The sequence below is a fragment of the Pollicipes pollicipes genome, unplaced genomic scaffold (genome assembly GCF_011947565.3).
Source record: "Pollicipes pollicipes isolate AB1234 unplaced genomic scaffold, Ppol_2.1 Scaffold_3087;HRSCAF=3621_pilon_pilon_pilon, whole genome shotgun sequence".
Taxonomy (NCBI): domain Eukaryota; kingdom Metazoa; phylum Arthropoda; class Thecostraca; order Pollicipedomorpha; family Pollicipedidae; genus Pollicipes; species Pollicipes pollicipes.
The window spans coordinates 5374292-5392816 of record NW_023596225.1 but is presented as its reverse complement, the minus strand read 5'-3'; the positions used below and the strand labels follow the sequence as shown (position 1 = coordinate 5392816).

General features: G+C 52.2%; 1 pseudogene; it reads left to right on the top strand.

Annotated features, from left to right (window-relative positions):
• The first annotated feature begins 11551 nt into the window (after positions 1 to 11551).
• LOC119089284 (histone H3-like) lies at positions 11552 to 18284 on the top strand (annotated as a pseudogene).
• Positions 18285 to 18525: the final 241 nt, after the last annotated feature.

The window sequence follows — 18525 nt, the reverse complement described above, 5'->3', positions numbered from 1 at the left end:
TGGACATATTTTCGTTTGGGGCACATGCCGTATACCAACAAACTGAATCAAACAAATCGAACTGGAGGATTTTTCGCAATGTTGGATCGAACACCGTTCGATTTATCTTACGGGCAGTAAGCAGGCAGGTGGGGGGGAGGGCACGGGAGCATGTGTCCCTCCCTCCTTAGGCTCCGGGGAGCCCGAAGGGCCCCTCGAGACCTATCATTAAGGACCCAATTTGAGGGCCCAAAGGGCCCAAAAGGTGGGTTGGAGATCGTATTTAGTGGTCCCGGCTCTCAAGGCCGGGCACTCCAATGCTAGCCAAAGGGTTATGCGCGCCGATCAGGGCCCCTGAGTCGATGAGGACTTCTATTTCGGCCCGACACCGCTAGTTACGCACAGTCGGCTCCTTGGCAGTATGGGCCAGAGCGCCATTTTCCAAGCAGGGACAAAGCCAGAGTCAGCGATTTGCATTGGTCAAGGCTCCACAGCGCCTAACAGGGCACTGTGTTGTCAAGAGGCTCCGAGTTGGCCAGAGGCAGTGTTCGAGGAGGCCTGAAGAGCCTGGAGGGCCCACCGGGTCCGACGATCAAGGGCTCGATTGATGAGTCTAAGGGCACAAAGGGCTGGTCGGAGTCTTATTCAGGGGCCCAGCCTGCGGGAAAGGACCCTCAAATGCCATTCAGAGGGCCCTTTGTGCCAATCAGGGATCAGGAAGGCGATATGAGTCTATACGTCGGTCAGGCACCTCCACTATCGCACAGTCGGCTCCGTGTCGGTATGAGCTTGAGAGCCCATCTCCCAATCAACTATAAAGCTGAGGCCAGTGGCTTACACTGGTCGGAGCCCTTGTATCCGTCAGGAGCCCACAACACCTAACGGAGAGTCCTGGGCTTGCAAGGGTCCCGAGCCGATCAAGCACAGTGTTTAATGAGGCTGGAAGAGGGGCCCGAGTAGCCCAACGGCAGCGACTATCAAAGACCCGGTTGGACATTAAAGGGGCCCGAAGGACTGGCTGTGACAGGGTCGGACCTTAAACATTTGTCAAAGGCCCTATTGCACCATTTGAGGACAATGCGTGTGTCTAAGTCGGCCAGAGACCACGAAGACCGAACAGTTGGCTCCCTGTCAGTCTGAACCCGGGGCCCATTTCCCAGGCAGGAGCAAGACCGACAGCCACGATTTGCATAGGTCTGGGTCCCCGAAACAGTGATTGGGGCCCCTGAACATAGCGGGATTGTTGTGAGCACGCCCAGCCGGCCCGGCGACACAGCACGCCGTCCCTGCCGTGTCGCGGCGCGGCCTCGGCCGCGCGGTGGAATGCGACCTACCGCTGCGTGCGCTGACCGCCGTCCCGCGGTGGACCGTACGTGACGCGTGATAGGTGTGTGTATGCAAGCTGACTGATGAGAGGTAATTCACCCGAGCTAAATGTTATGTCGTGCCTGCCTGGGATGACAGGGGGCAGGACGTCATTGGACTCGATCCAATACAGGTCGTCGCGTCGCTACACGTCTCTCTCTGACCGAGCTGAGCTGAACCGCTGGACGAAGACATCACATGGCGCAGCCGACGGTTGAACCTTCTGCGAGAGACTCTTGATACTTCTACTCTGCATGGCCTACAATCTTCGATCAAGCTGCAAGGTGGGTAACACTGAAGAGGACACTGAAGAGGACACTGTAACACCATGGCTGACGAAGTTGCTGGACGGCCTTCAAGACCAGCGCCGGCAAGATCTCCAAGAGCAGCAAGAATAACATCGGCATGACCTCAATCTACTCAGGTCAGAGATACAATATGTACACCGGCAGCTAACGCTCGTAGAGACTCCGGCATTTGAAGCAACCGGGCGGGATGCCCGGTGAAATCTGCCGCTGACGTCCACTGGTACCGCTACTGTAGAACCAAGGGCTCTACTAGTACCACCGAGCTCGGATGATCCACTACCATCAACAATGGCACCTTCAGTGGATGCAGCACCGACAGCAACAACGGTATGCTCAGCGAGATCACTGCTGCCTTACGGTGCCGTAAGACCGCCCACAGTAACACCGCCAAGTAAGCTCTCCGTGTCCATCAGTCTACGCGAATTCCGAGCATGGAGGTCATCTTGGAGCGACTACAGCAAGCTCTGTTATCTCACCACCTTCAGTCGTGAAGACCAGCTGGCCTACCCGCGCTCCTGCTTCACTGAAGACATGCGTGCAACATCTCAGCACGCTATCGGCATCGACGAGGAGTCTGACACGGTTCAGTCAGCGTTGGACAAGATCGAACGTCATCTTCGCCAGCAGTGCAACATCACCATCGACCGAGTGAAGTTTGAAGGGAGGCAACAGGAAGAGGGCGAGACCTTCGATGCCTTCTTGGTTCAGTAAGAGAGCTGGCCGCTGATACTGAACTGTGCAGCACACGCATGGACCAGCATCTCACTACCCGCATCATGGCAGGACTTCGCAACCAAGAGACCCGGCGCAAGCTTTTGTCACTGCGCCCATTCCCGTCACTGCAGCAGGTCATCGACATATGTCGTTCCGAGGAAGCGGCTCAGGCAAACAACGAGGTGCTACAAGGTGTCATCGCCAGAAGCCACAATGTGCTCAGCATCTCCAACCACCATGATCGAAGTCAACGTAGCCCTTCGTGAGGACGTTCAGGCCCACCATGCGGACGCTGTGGCAGGTCCAGCCATCTGAGAGGAACATGTCCTGCAGCAGACCAAGCGTGCTTTTCCTGTGGTGTCAGGGGGCACTTCGCCATTGTCTGCCGTAGAAGGCTCTCGTCACAGTAACTGCAGGCAGAGCCTGACGCATCACGGCAATCGCGCAGCACACAGCGTTACCCGTCCCAAAGCCAACCAGCATCACCGAGCTAAGGTCTTTCATGGGCCTCGTTCAACAGCTCAGGGACTTATCCACCGAAATATCATCCGCTGCAGACGCACTTCGTCGTTTACTGAAACCTTGCAACGCTTTCGTGTGGAAACCGGATCGCCGGACAGCCTTCAACAACGTCAAGAAGACTCTGGCATCACCGCCTGTGCTGGCTCATTACGATCGGCATCTTCCGACGGTTCTTCAGACCGACGCTGCCCGTCTGAAAGGGCTCGGATACGCCCCGCTACAACAGCACGGTGATCGCTGGCGCCTAGCCCAATGTGGGCCCAGGTTTCTCTCTGACACCGAGTCACGCTACGCAATGGTGGAGTTGGAGCTCCTAGCAATGGTGTGGGCCCTGGAGAAGTGCCACATCTTTTTGCAGGGCCTGTAACACTTCAAAGTCATTATCGACCACCGGTCCTTGATACCGATCTTGAACGACTACACCCTGGATGCCGTCGAAAACCCACGTCTCCAACGTCTGAAGGAGAAGACCAGTCTCTACAACTTCACAACCATCTGGCAAAAAGGCAAAGACCATGCCATCCCCGATGCACTGTCACGTGTTCCTGCTGAAGAACCGACGCCTGAGGACATCCAGCTCGTCCAGTCTGTGGAGCACCATGTCCATCGCTCGTCCATTGTCACCATCAGCGAGGTCTCAACCCAGCAGGCGCCAGCACATCTCCCAGACCCACGACTCGATGATCTCAAGAGGACAGCACAAGCCGATGAAACCTACCAGCAAATTCTGGTGGCTGTATGCCATGGTTTCCCATCCTCCAAGGAGATGCTACCACGCTCCTTACTCCCCTTTTGGAACGTTCGTCACGAACTTTCGTCCCACTACGGCCTAGTTCTGAAAGGCTGCCGCATCCTCATTCCTCACGGTTCCCCGGAAGATCACTATGGAAGCACTTCACGACGCTCACCAGGCGATCGCGCGCACCAAACTACGAGCACGCCAAACTGTCTGGTGGCCTGGCATGAACAGCGACATCGCCAACACTGTGAGCAACTGCAGTACCTGCCAAGAGCTCCGTCCAAGTCTGCCTCAGGAATCGATGGCCATCGACCCGCCGCCATCGAGAATCTTTGAAAATGTTTCTTCCGACTCTTCTCTCACGCGGGCAGAGACTTTTTCGTCTACGTGCATAGACGTCTGGCTGACCGGTTTCTATCAACTCCCACTGGGTGGTACAACAAGTCGTCAGATCATCAGAGCCCTCCGAAACGTCTTCGTCAGTCTTTGAGTCCTCTTCAGACTCAGGACAGATCGAGGACCCCAGTACAAGAACCATGAAGTCGCCAACTTCCTGAAACTTTGGGGAGTACGGCGTGTCATGTCGACTCCGTATTACACACAATCCAATGGACATGCGGAGGCGGCAGTGAAGGCCATAAAGCACCTGGTCTCCAAGACGGTGACTGATGGTTTTACCGACAACAACGACTTTTACCGAGGACTCCTGGAACTGCGAGACACGCCTCGAGCCGATGGACGTTCTCCGGCTCAGGTAGTCTTCGGCCATCTCATCCGCTCCTGTGTTTCCACTCATCACAGCACCTTCGCTGCTGAGTGGCAAGAGCAAGCAGAGGAATGTGATTCCAGGGCAGCAGCGTCTCTCCGCCGTGCACAGCAGCACTACAATGATTCTGCATATGAACTGACCCCACTCAAGGTCGGGACCCACGTTAGGCTGCAAGATCTGATCAGCAAACCGCGGGACAAGGTAGACACCATCGTGCGCGTCGGGTACCACAGAGATTGCCTGACCAAGACACCAGGCGGCAGAGTCTCCTGGAGAATCAGGCGCTTCCTCCGTCCGTCACTTCAGTCCCCTCGAGCGCCATCACACGGACCGACGACAGGCGCTCCCTCCGTCCGTCACTTCAGTCCCCTCGAGCGCCATCACGCGGACCGACGACCACCTCGCCATCGGAAGGAAAGGCCCCAGCACCTCACCGTCGAGAACGATTTCAGCTCCCGCCGCCATCAGCTCTGCGACAGGGCGTTCGTCAAAGAAGGACACGAATCCGCCTGGATTACGACGTCTAAGAACTGCTCTTCCAGCAGTCCCGAAGAGGGGGGGGGGGGGGGGAGATCTCGTGAGTGCGCCCAGCCAGCCGACGGCACAGCATGCCGTCCCTGCCGGGTCGCGGTGCGGCCTCGGCCGCGCGGTGGAATGCGACCTACCGCCGTCCCGTGGCGGACCAGACGGAACGCGTGATAGGTGCGTGTATGCAAGCTGACTTATGAGGGGCAGTTGTTCCGAACTAAATGCTATGTCGTGCCTGCCTGGGATAGTAGGGGTAGGACGCCACTTGACTCGGTCCAATACAGATCGTCGCCCCGCTACACGTCCCTCTCTGACCGAGCTGAGCTGAACCGCTGGACGAAGACATCACAAGGATGTCATGTCTTGACTGGTGGCCCCTGGTCGGTCACGGGCTTTGTTTGAAGAGGTTCAAAAAAAAATGCCGGAGGGCCCCTCGGGAGCAAAGATTAAGGGCCTAATAACGCTCGGGGCCGGCCTCTCACCTTAAGAGCCGAGACCTGAAATGTCAGTCAGAAGGCTTCTATTAGAGCCTTCTTATAACGGCTATCTATCCCAATTATATAGGGTCTCAACACGGAGCCAAAAAGTCGGCTACACGTCCAACTGAACCCCTGAGACCCATTTTCCAAGCAGGAACAATGCCAGAGCCGGTGATTTGCGATGTTCGCAGTCCCTGGCTCGATGAGGGGCCCCCGTGTCTATCAGAGGTCACAGGACCTAACAGGAGTCGCATGGCAGCAAGTGGCCCGAGAATGAGAGGAACGTTGTTTGGTGTGGGAAGCGGCACGAACAGGGACCGAAGGGTATCTGGAGACCACATGTTAAGGCCTAGAGCGGTAGGCTGAGTGGCCCAAAGGGCTGGCTGTAGATCACATTAAGGACCCCACCTATAGGGCTGTGATCTCGACTGTTAGCTAGAGGGCCTCTCGCATCGATTGGGGATTCCTGAGACAGAGTGTTCATCTGTTCAGGCCAGAGATCACCAACATCAAGCAATCGGCTCCGTGTCGGTCCGAGCTCTGCGTGCCCATTTCCCAAGCTGCGACACGGCCGGGCTCGCGATCTACATTGGCTGGGGCCCCTGCAACAACGCGGAGCTCCTGCGCCGTTCGATCGCCCACAGTACCTAAAAGGGTATCATGTGTCAACAAGGGGCCTCAGGTCGGTGAGGGGAAGATTTGCTCAACGTGAACGGGGACGGGACCCCGAATGGGAGAGAGCCTATTGCGTTGTTCGGGGCCCTCTGACAGTGAATGGAAGCATGAGAGCGCATGATGACCGTTCACATTAAGGCAGTGAAAGGGCCCGGTTCCTCCAGTACTGAACGGTAGGTCCTCCAACTCAATTCGGGCATGAGGTCGTTAAGCTGAACTTAAGTCCTAAAGGCCAGTTATCGGACCACCTGCGGCGATCAGGGATGTTGTCACGTCAATGAGAGTTCCTGCGTCGATCCGGGGTCAGCTGCGGTCTGCGCGGGAGGGAAGGCCTCCCGCATCAGGGCAGGGACCGATGTGATAGGATGTATCGCTCTAATGGCCTCCTGATCGATCAGGGGATCCCGTCACGTGTCGCCAGAATGACAGCCGGAGGCACCCCGCGCTGGGACGAAATACCCTTCAGCCCTCGACCGGGATTAATAATGCACCTCGTAGTGCTCTTTTCAGGGGGGGGGGGGGGGGCGGGCGTTTCCCGGAACAAAGTGAAGCGTCCAATTGCAGTTAAGTGGAATGTTTCTCAGTCGAAGATATTGGAGCAAGCATCAGATATGATGACGCAAGGTCACTTATAACTATTGGCATGCTTCGTAAGTGTAAAGGACTGATCTAGACAGCACAATTTTCTGTGTAGCAAATACACTCCTCACGGCGTCAGGATTTGATGATTTCATCGTACTTTGCGCAACTTTGATTGGGGGCCAATTGATGGGCGTCATATTTTGGAATCGCGCTCACCAACGCCAGAAATGAGCGTCTCGACAGCTGTATTTTTTGGCACGGATCGCTGCATGGCTTATGGAATGGCAGGATTTAAATGATGTTATTATGATGTCATAAATGCCAACGTGATTGCGAAATACTCTCCCCGATATACATTTCCCATTTTGCGCGCGTGTAGCTCAGATACTAAAAGGGCTTACGTTTTAAGAAGGGTACAGTTGCGAACAGCACTGAAAGGTCTTCAAGATAACTATTTCAGTTTAAAACCCCATATAAATGCAAAACGCTTCCTTTAGGTAAATTCAAATTCAAATTCGCCTATAGTGACTCGAAATGAGTTAAAAAACGGACGAGATCATCCCATGTTTGCCTGAGGCGTTCATCCGTTTGCGGAATCAGCTAGTGATACAAATTTTTAAAAGGTTTGAGCCTGCGCGCCTGCAATCTCGGGAGCGAGGACAGCGATGGCCTGGGTTGCAGCTTTCCTAGAACTGAACAGCGTTGGCCACTACAGGTAACACAGACGGCGGCTGCCGTCCGTGCGAGGGCGACCGTCGTAGAACAATGCTTCCGAAGGTTAAAAAAAATCACTCGGAACTTTCAAAGATTAGGTTGCGATTATCTTTCTACAATTTTGAGGTTGTTCGTTGGGCAGATTAACAGCTACAGCAACACGAAAAATATAGATTCTACCTTTACTCCTCCATTTCTACCAGCAGATTCCAGCATCATCTCGCGTGTGTAAAGGCTTTTCGTTAAATTCATCAATCTGAAAATCACACAAGCCAAATATGCGCCCTGCTACCTTCTGAATATATCATTTGATGTCCCAAAGCGTCCAAAGTTACTTTTCAAATGCGTCATCATTTTCGTCCACCCATCAGCCACGGCCTAGTATAAGCCGGGTGCCGACGCTGCGTGGCCCATGGGCACTGCATCGCCTGGCATGGAGGTCGGTGTTGGCATCGGTTGCGTAGATTTGCGTGAGCGCATGCTCAAAACTGCGTTGCCTTATTTGCATCACTTATCAATCCTGCCTGAATGTTGACCATATCGAAACAAGCATGGCTTGGCCATTTTAATGCAACTTGTTGACCCATTTCGATCTACGTTCGCGGGGTCCTTGGTATCTCTGAATAGGCCAGATCCTGATTCTGACAAAGCCTCCGAGTTAGATTGGTTTAGAAGGTATCCACTAGATCATTGTGCAATGAAGTGTGCCCGTGAGTTATTTCATGCATTCGTTTACGCATGATTTCTTCAGTTGATTGACTACAAAAGTCAGGCAAAATTGATCTCGCGGTAGTTTTGGCGTCTTTTCCAGTTATAAAAGGTAAAAATGAAAAAAAATCAAATGAAAACATGCCCTCATTAATAAATGAGCCATATCCGGCGATCATTTCGAGAGGGGGGGGGGGGGGCTTTACCATCAGACCCTTTTGTCAAGTCTGTGGCACCCTTTGTGAACCCTGTGTCCTTCCCTTGAAAGGCTCTAGCTGTGCGTCCATTTACGGGTACATGATTTTGAAGTGCCCACATCCCACCTAAAAACGTTTGCAGTATGCATACTCGGAAGTATGGTAGTGGGCGGAGCCCATGCTGGTTCGGAAAGCTTCCGGATGCTGAATGTACCGACATACCAATAGTGACACATAACCACAAATATTTGTCAGCTAGGAGTGTGCCGACGTTTAACCGTGGAAAGTCCACCTAGTGCATTGGTTTGCGTTGCATGTGTAATTCAAAAGCAACGCCAGGGTTCTTGGTGTCGGGCTCCGAACAGGTCAAGACTCTGAATGATATCGGACCGCTCACCTGCGTCAGTGCTCTGGATTATATTGGTGTTCTTGCGGACGTCGACGTCCATGCTATGGACTTAACCATATCTAGAGCTATGATGCTATGAGACCCTTGGCCTCGCTGTCATAACCTTGACTTTGTCGCAAGCCCTGACAACAACTGGCCCGTAAATTTTAGGTCCGTGGCCGGAATTAGGAAGCCGCTAGTTTGTTGGCCGTGGCCTATGTCCTTGACCTATAACCGTTTTGGGTCCCGGCCATGTTGATGGCGCTGACGTTGCTGATGTCGTGGCCGTGAGAGGCCCATGCTGGGCCATTGGCCATGGCAAACCTCTGGCTGCGTCGAGCGGCGCAGTGACGGTGACAACCGGTACCGCTATCGCAGCCCGCGTCGCGTTGGGCCCTTGGCCGTGTCCCGCTGGCTGAGTCGGGCGCTTCGCCGTGTCGGGGACATGACTGTGTCGGGCGTGGCCATGAAATGGTCCTTGAGTGTGCTGAGTCATGACTAGGATGGACCATGACTGCGTCAGAACCCCTGACCGTGCTGACCTCTCAACTTGGTGGCGCCCTTGACCGTTAATACTTTGCTCGTTTCAGAGTCCCTGGCCATGATAGGCTCTGGATATGTTCGCCTTCTGACCGTGTCAGGTGTCTGAACTTGTCTAGGCTTCTGACTGCGCCGAACCACTGGCAACACCAGGGTTTTCCATGACAGCCGCCCCAGGGTGGTTAAGTTAAAGGTTCGGGTGGCCCGTGTACTCGCTGTTGTGCAAAAGGCGTTACGCTATTTGTCCCTGACTGGAAAGGCCTGCGGCTGGCGCCAGTGGCCGGCCCTCTGCCTCATTTTAGCCAAGGGCCCTTTAAAGAGAATGATCCGCGCTTGAAGATACTGTAGGAGACATCAAATATAATGAAAGAGGCTCACTTGCAACTGTTCACATACTTTAAAGTGCGGAAGACTGCTCTAGCCAACAAAATTCCTTAATTTAGTGCACGTGCTTCTCAATGCGGCATTGTTTGATTGCGCTTGATTGCGGTTGTACGACAGGACTCACCTGCCGTTTTTCAGTCCGCTAAGATGTGGTCCGCAGCGGTGCTGGATGTCTGTTGGACCAATATCATTAGGTGGTCGTGTTTTGGCCCCTTCTCGTGGTGTTCTTGCACGTATATCCGTAAGTTTGAGGTGATTACTTGCATTTGTATACTCAGATATAGTGTTTTTAAGTTGTCCAATCAACTAGTCTTAGACAAATCAAGATTAACAAGCCATATCTCAGTGATAACTAGGAAGAATGTTTAACGTCTTGTATCATGAAGCACAACACGTAATCTATTATAGCCAGCACCGCTTATCCTCTATGTTGCTTCATCCTGCATCCTCGCGACACCCCGCTTGTCAGGGGGGGGGGGGGGGCAGGCTGCATGTGTCAGCCACGAATGGGCCGAAAGCCCCGTGAGAAGGGAAACCCTGACCGGTTATCCAATGTACATAAGCGGGCTAAAGCTGGGCGGTTGGCCCCCCAGGCGCATGAGCGCCTGCCCAATCGTTAACCATTTTCCTACATCCCATAGCCCTGAAATGATCTTTCCTGGTCGAAAGGGCTCTAATCCAAACAACCCATCGTGTTATAGTCATGCAGAGCTTGCACAACATTGGTTGAGAGCCAAGTGACGGCCGTTTGATATGAAAATTGTTCCTATGCACTCCAAATAAGAATAATTCGACAGTCATATTTTTATTGACCTTTAACTCCGCATAGCCAGTGAAATGAGAGGATTTGAATGACCTTATTATGGTGTAATGGGTGCCTGGACAGTCTTGAAAAAGTCTGCACGAAATATTCTGCACATGATCGCGGCGTGTGGCTCTGAAACTAGAGCGCTTTATGTCTTAAGAAGGACAGGGCTGTCCACTGCACTGAATGATCTCCAAGATGGCTTCTTGGGTTAAACCCCATCCCAATGTGGAACTCTTCATTTAGATTCATTCTCGTTCACACAACAAACGAGCGAACAATCCCATTGAAATTGCATGGGCTCTTCTTGTCTGAAAATGGGTTCTTTTCCAGCCTGGGGCGGGTTCATCGAAAATTTAAGGAGTGGCGCAGGCCGGGAGGACTGGAGGCACACATGACACCTCTTTGGTCCAACGGGCAAGAAACGGCTGCTCGGCTGCTCGGGACCAACGATCAGCGACGCGACTGGGGAGCTCGACGGGTTGGCCAGAAGCTCGGCCTCTGTAAAAGGGGCCCGGCCGGCAAACGTCCATCAGCAGGCCTCTCGCGCCTATTTGGAATCCCTGGGAGTAACAAGGGCCCGCAAGTCGATCTGCGACCACGAATTTCGACTAGGCAATGAAAGAGCTCAAAATGAGACGGTGAAATGGCCCTGTGTCGAACATGGGTCCAAGAAGAAACATGACCCCAGACCTCCAACCCACTTCGCCAGTGGGCCCGATATACTGAACAGGAGTCGTCTGCTAATTCTTGCAACCCCCGTATCGGTATACAATCCTTTGGCGTCAGTGCGGGCCCCTGCGTCGATCCTGGATCAATTGTTCCGGTCCCACGGCCTTCTGCGTTAGGAAGGGACCGATGCGTGATGCATTACTCTACCGTCTTTGGGATCTACTGGGTGGCCCTGCCATCATATCTCCAGAATGGCAACCGGCAAGTACCCCGGGTAGCCGGTTGGAACAACAATCCCCTTCAACCCCTAACCGGGGAAAGCAAGAGACCCCAGTGTTTTACTCACGGGCTCCCTGCCCGTGAAAGGTAATGAGTCTCGTTACCGTTTGATACACCGGGCCCATCAACAAACGCATCCGACGGCATGATGACAAGAAATAAAGAAAGCTGAGGCTCCTATAAATAATATATGGCGCGCGAATAATGGCGCGCACCAAGCAGACGGCACGCAAGTCTGCCGGCGGCAAGGCGCCGCGCAAGCAGCTGGCCACTAAGGCAGCTCGCAAGAGCGCGCCGGCCACGGGCGGCGTCAAGAAGCCTCACCGCTACCATCCGGGCACGGTGGCTCTTCGCGAGATCCGTCGCTACTAGAAGAGCACAGAGCTGCTCATTCGCAAGCTGCCGTTCCAGCGCCTGGTGCGCGAGATTGCGCAGGACTTCAAGACGGACCTGCGCTTCCAGAGCAGTGCTGTCATGGCTCTGCATGAGGCCAGCGAGGCGCACCTGGTCGGTCTGTTCGAGGACACGAACCTGTGCGCCATCCACGCCAAGCGGGTGACCATCATGCCCAAGGACATCCAGCTGACGCGCCGCATGAGCGGAATTATCAGCAGTAAGTGATAAATGTATATATATATATATATATATATATATATATATATATATATATATATATCCCAGTAAACATACTAAGAGTCAAATCTTGCAATTTTGTGCGATGACCTCCATAACTTCCTACTAAAACTCTGGCCTCCCCTGGTATAAGATGGAGATTGTTGGAGTTGAGAGAGGCTCTTCTCGGACTTCGTGTTTAGGGTTTAGATGAGCCCTTTCCGGACCTCAGGGGCCTTTTGTGTGCTCACGATGCACTCCACCTAAGACCTGACACGGCCCCTTCTCAGCTTCGATGGGCCTGTCCTATCATAAATGTCCCCTTTTGAATCTACAATGAGTCCTTCTCAGACCGGTAAAAGGGCCCTTCACACGCCTGAAAACATCAGGGGAATTTTTCTGCCCTGAAGTCGACAACTTTCGAACCTCCGGATGGCTCGTCACGCTTACTTTAATGACACATAATAAACGAACCTCTTCCAGAAATCTAACGGGTACCCTATTTGGGCCATTTCGAAATTTTGACTCCTACCTCATGCATGGGGAGCAGTCTGCCTCGCAGTCGCTGGTGTTCCATAAACGGATCGTGACGACGTGCGTAGTGTTCCCTTTTTAAACAAAAGAACTTGCTGATAGGCTACGCCGCCACTGGCTATCTGAGCCTACGATGGGCCTTTTCCAGACCTGAGATGGGCTCTTCCCAGGCCCAAAAGTGAGATGGGTCTTCTCCGAGCCTACAGCTTTCCGTTTTTCATCCTATACTGGGTCCTTACCCCACATGAGAAAGCCACTTCTGATTTTATGATGGAACCTTTCCAGTCTAGAGGTGGACCGCTTTGAGGCTACGATCGACCCTTTTCCTGACCAGGGACGGGTCCTTATCATGCTTTTGTTAAGTTCTTTCCAGACAAGAGCGAGACTCTACCAGGTCTAAAAGCGACGAGTGCTTTCCTGTCCTGAAATGGGCCCTTTCAAACCTAAGACAAGACCTTCGCGACATGAAACAATTCCCTTCTACACTTAAGATAGGCCATTTGCGGACCAGACATGGGCCCTCTTTGCTTGCTTTGGGAACACAAAAAACAAGCACCGCCACACACGCCCGTGGGCCCCTTCTGGAATACCCGTAATATTGGAGGGGGGGTAGTTTTCACATAGTTTTCTCATCGCAGTTTTGACCCCACCTCCAAAGATGGTTTCAATTTGTCTCTACTTCCCCCCCCCCCCTCCCGCTCCCCTACCCAAATACACCATCGCTGCATTCGAGCAATTTTAGCTCTATTACGCGCATTGCGAGCTTTGTAAATTCCCGCTTTTGCTATCGTGCTGAACAAAACACGAATTGTCCGGGTGGAGGGACGGGCGACTCGGTGCGCTCACATGATGGGCAACAGTCGAGTCCACGCACCGCTTGAAGGGCGTACCTTCTGCTGCACCGACAGACCCGTATCCCCTCTTGCGAGGCTGACGGCCGTAACAAGCTCGGTGCGTCCATGCGGCGTGCGGCGATGAGGTCCGGCTGCGAGGCGCTAGCGCTATCTATTGTGAGCTTATCGAGACGCTCGTTGGCGGCGCTGCCGCAGTGTTAGAACAGCCTGTATCGGCGTATGGTAACATCGCGTGCACGCAGATGGCCGCCGCGTGCGAGTCTTGGATCAGTTTTTTGTGAGTGTTCGTGAGCTGCCGGTGGGCCGCGCGGCACACGTGCAGCCACAGGCGCCGGAGAAGCGCCTGCATACATACGTCAGGGTGCCGGGATCAACGGCGACGCGCCTTGTACGCGTCGTGCGATCCACGCGTCGCCTCTCATGATGCAGGCCATCCATCGCGGCACGTGTTGCCGCCAGGTTGTTGGCGTGCGGCATGTGTTGCCGCCAGGTTGTTGGCGTGCCGCTAGAAGCGGCGCCACTGCGGGTGATGGGGAAGCGTCCCCCTCTTTCATCGGATAAGGGAGACAGCCCCTCCCTATCCAGCAACTTTCTTGCAGGAGAAAACCAAATTCATGTATATTTGCACTAAGGGGCCCATATGCCCAAGTTTTACCACAATGAACGTACCTTGCATCGGCAGGATTACATTGCTAGAAAACTAGTACGATGCTACTAGTACCCCAAAAGACTGATCAGCGATACTTCCCCTGCACTGGCCGAGCACAATCCCTGTCTTCTGTGCCGGAAATTAAAGCTCAGATTAGGGGTGATTGGATCCCCACGTGCCTGCAGTCTGTGCCTATTAGACATTTTTAACGGAAAATTGAACGCTAATATGGAATTGTAATACACGTGCTACAATGCAATATCATAATTTCCCATGTACGGCTGTTTTAATTGTACCATCTCCGTCAGCGACCATCACATGCTGCCACCACTTCCACTGTCATATCTCTCCAGAAAGTTTAGAGGGAAAGCCGATGGACCCTGAAATTTTGTGTATGTTTTCTGTCCATCGCTCACCTGGAATCATTTCGTGTATAGGCGACTTGCACAATAGCGCAAGCATATTTATTGCTGTTTGCCGGCCCCTAGGAAACACAAGTTGTATGACATTTTGGGTGAGTTTTGTTCTGAAGATGCTTTAATCCAGTACCCGTATATTTTTTAACAATTGTGTTTTCAACAGCTTTGGTGTGATTAAGTTTGGATTTGAAATGAGGGCAAGGAAGGTGAATGAGATCATTTGCACAACCGGGATTTCCCTTTTTTACGTTGCTCACTTTTTTGCGTTTGTAAGTTCAACATGTGTTATGACAATATGTGTAGCCTTACCGCATATAGAGCTACAACTTGACATGCGTCATGGCACAAATATCACAAGACCATAGACATTCAGCTATCATTACGCGCTTCAATATTCATGGTTCTGATTAACCACTTTCATATGCATCAAGCACGCTAACTGCAAAATGAATGCCAAAAAGCGTTCTTGCAGGAACAAGTGCTGTCCAGTGAGTGGTGACATCACTTACCTGCTTATTTTAGAGTATTTGCCAGTGTACGGAAACCGGAACGATGCGGGCTGGTAAACACATACCTCTCGGCATGCGGTGCTGCCTGGTGCAATATTTTTTGTGAGGTGCAAGACTTGTAAGTGAATGACATTTTGCGGACATGCTCTGCGGCATGCGTGAAAGCAGCTTTAAGCGACATTTGAGTTAAATCGCATCTGTAGGTAAAACTACGTGAAGAAGGTTTGTACATAATTACGTTTAAAACAGCACAGGTCTCAGAAAAAGGAATATCACAGATTGTTCGGCGCTTTGGCCCTGGTGGCTCCCCTCCTCATCCTGTTGCTACAGAGATCAGCAACGATTATAGCAGATAACGCCATGAAATTACTATGTAAAGACTCTGAGCGTTTTTGCAAAAGAGTTTATAACAACTCTCCTTTTCAAGTGGAACACAAAAAGGACAGCGTTGCTAATTCCGAATAGGCCTGGATGGCACGTGAATACGGCAAATTAAGAACAGACATAAATTGAGAGAAAGTATTTGTTTAACGATGACGACCCACTAGAAATATTTTCATTCTTTCACGTAGCGATCATTTTTTAGACGTGATGGTTTCAGCGGCGTTTATAGAGGAGCTTTTGCGGATGGATGGCTTCTAGCTGCAAACTAGCGTTGGGCGTCTGGCTCTAAATCTAAAATAATGTACCGGCATTCTATTATAGTGATAAACAGCTCTCAAGTGGCAAACACTTAAAGTCAGGGTTAACCATGGTTTTTCACATCTCATCACATGCCGTACAGGAAGTAGACATAAATGCTTTTGACACGTTCTTGTCGTACATAGGATCACAGAACGTCATATGACTTCGTAGCTTTATGCATTAACCCTCGACTGGATAAGGGGGAGGACGATGCGTCTTTTCCCTAAAGTTTCTGAAGATATCTCTGGAACGTGCAATCGCGCCGAATGTTTCGGTATCCTATGGATATTCACTGTGTGCTTTTTGACACCTAAAACGTTTTTCTATTAATGTTGTTTTTGAAAGCAAAGTTTTTCTTTGAAATGCTGCATGGTGATCCCAGACATGACCGACATGGTGGGCAGCAGGCGACAACCGACGGATCCGCCGATGGTGCACGGCGGCCGACACTGCTACGTCAACAGAACTGTGCATAATAAAGACATGTTGAAGACACATACAATATATACATGCTATATGTATATATACTATACACACATATATATATATATATATATATATATATATATATATATATATATGTGTGTGTGTATGTGTGTGTATGTGTGTGTGTGTGTGTGTGTGTGTGTGTGTGTGTGTGTGTGTGTGTGTGTGTGTGTGTGTGTGTGTGTGTGTGTGTGTGTGTGTGTGTGCGTGTGTGTTTGTGTGTACGGCTGTACTCAGAATTAGACAAGAAACGCTCGTAAAAGGTATGCTTTTAAACTGTATTGTTACGAAAAGACATGCAAGTATAGCTGACAAAGGTCGTTTCTAACAAAGAAATTACATTTGATCTGTCCTAATGGAGTATAATATGGACCTAGAGACATTAAAATGGCTACCAATCGCAAGATCTCGTTCAAATCAATTCGTTGGGTTTTCCGTTGAACTCTTTCTTTCGTAGCATGGTAATGGCAGGAGGCACGTTGGCCGCTCGCCCATTATCATGAAAAACGGCAGGTTAGTGTGAAGGTTGACAGCTGCAGTACGATTGAGTATCTGAATACTTTCCTGGTTTGCAAATGCCATTGCATACAAAGGTATTGTTTAGCTCGTACGTTGCTGACGACACATTTAAATTATAATCAACGACATGATCAGGCAGCCATTGTCAGCTGGGGTTTGGGGGCGCAGGCTCTGTGCTTATAACATCGAGCAGAGGCAGGGCCCGATCTGATACTTTCAAAAGCCGACTAGCATGATCCAGCCACCAATGCCATGATTAGACAAAAACTCTTCACATGTAGAAAGTCCTCGCAAACAATTGGTGACTGAGTCGAGCGTCCATGTTGGGCTTCTGACACTGAAGCTGGCGACAAGTTCAAGCAAGAACCTCTAGGCCTAGTGCTACATGTACATCAAACAGCTAAAACAAACTGCACCTGACCAGTTGCACGTAATCGGCAGAAACTCCGACCCAGATAATAGAAGACAGTGGTTAGCGGTGTGCTCGGTGCCGCCGGCCTACTCGCCGGCCGGCCTGCCTGGCCAGCCGGCCCGCTGACCGGCACCTCCGCGCCCCTGAAAGGGTACGAAGCAGTCACTCTCCACCGCCGAGATCCTAGCGGGCCACCGGTAAGTGGGACACCCGTAATTACCGACGAGCTTCAGACGCGGCCAACGATCTATCAACCAGCGAAAAGTGAATGGAGTGCTTACTTCATACCCTCAGGGCACAAACTTCCGACACCAATTGTCTCAAGTGGCCGCGACAGCGAATCGTTTAGTTAATGATGATGACGGCAGCCGGCGGCACTGAAATCCTTCTTTTAATTGCTTCCGTGGCCAAGCAAAACAAAACAAAACAAAATAAACTAAAACGGCCGAGCGGAGCGATGCCAAACTTTCAATGTCTTTTCTAGTACCATCCGTTTTGTACCCAAGAGAGGTCGAAATAAGTGTGAGGTCAAAGTCTAAAAGTTCACTGTCTCACCGTTGCAAGTACAGATCCATGCCCCTAATGTGCATACGAAGGCTTGGGTTGCTCCTGGTTGTACGCATCACCAATCTCCGAGGATTTCCGAACTTGCACACGAGACTGAAATGCGAGCGCTTCGCAACTGCGTGAAAAAGGAGATGTTTGCGAGAACATTTATTCGTGTATCTTACACAGCACGACGATTACGGGCACGGAAACATCCGTGATTATTCAGTGAGTGTAATAAGCTATAGGCGACGCAATGCTGAGTGCATACATATGTAACGGCGTCACTTGTGTTGGCCGCCCCGTCCCCGACCGCGCGCCGCGTCCTGTCCGCTCGGCGGTCGGAGGTCACGGTGCCCGGGGCGCTGTGACCCCGGCGGTGATTGGTTCGCGGCGTGTCGGCCGCTTGCCGGGCTACCTGTGGCCTTGTCCCCGGTGCGCCGGGAGACGGAAGGACGGTCGTCGGGCTGGTGCGAACGGCCGATCGGCCAGTCGAGGCTACTGGTTGCATGCACGGACGTATGATCTAAGTCATGCGCGTTTGGCTGGCCGCTCCCGTTTTTTCTGAGTTCCTGCCGGGATGCGGGCCGTGCTTTCGGCCCGGTCTGCTCACCTGAGCGCGCCTGTCACGGGAGGTTCCCGGTGCCGGCTCTGGTGTTCTCGTCCGCCGGCTCCCGACAGTTCAGCTGCCGCCCCGCGTGGTCGGCATGTGAGCAGACTGCCCGCCGCTCGCCTCGCCTTCCGGCTGCCGCCGACTGGCTAGGGGCCGTTCGTGACCGGACTGTTGGGGAACGCAGAGCGTCTTATCATTTGCGTGTAAAGTTCGGAGTTTTAGTTTTGTGGTAGATCTGCAAAGAGAAACCGTGCCTGACAGTGACACTGAGACCGAGAGCAAGGGTGTGGAACACTTGATGGGGTGGGGTGGGGGGATGGGGATGGCGGTACCTACGGGCG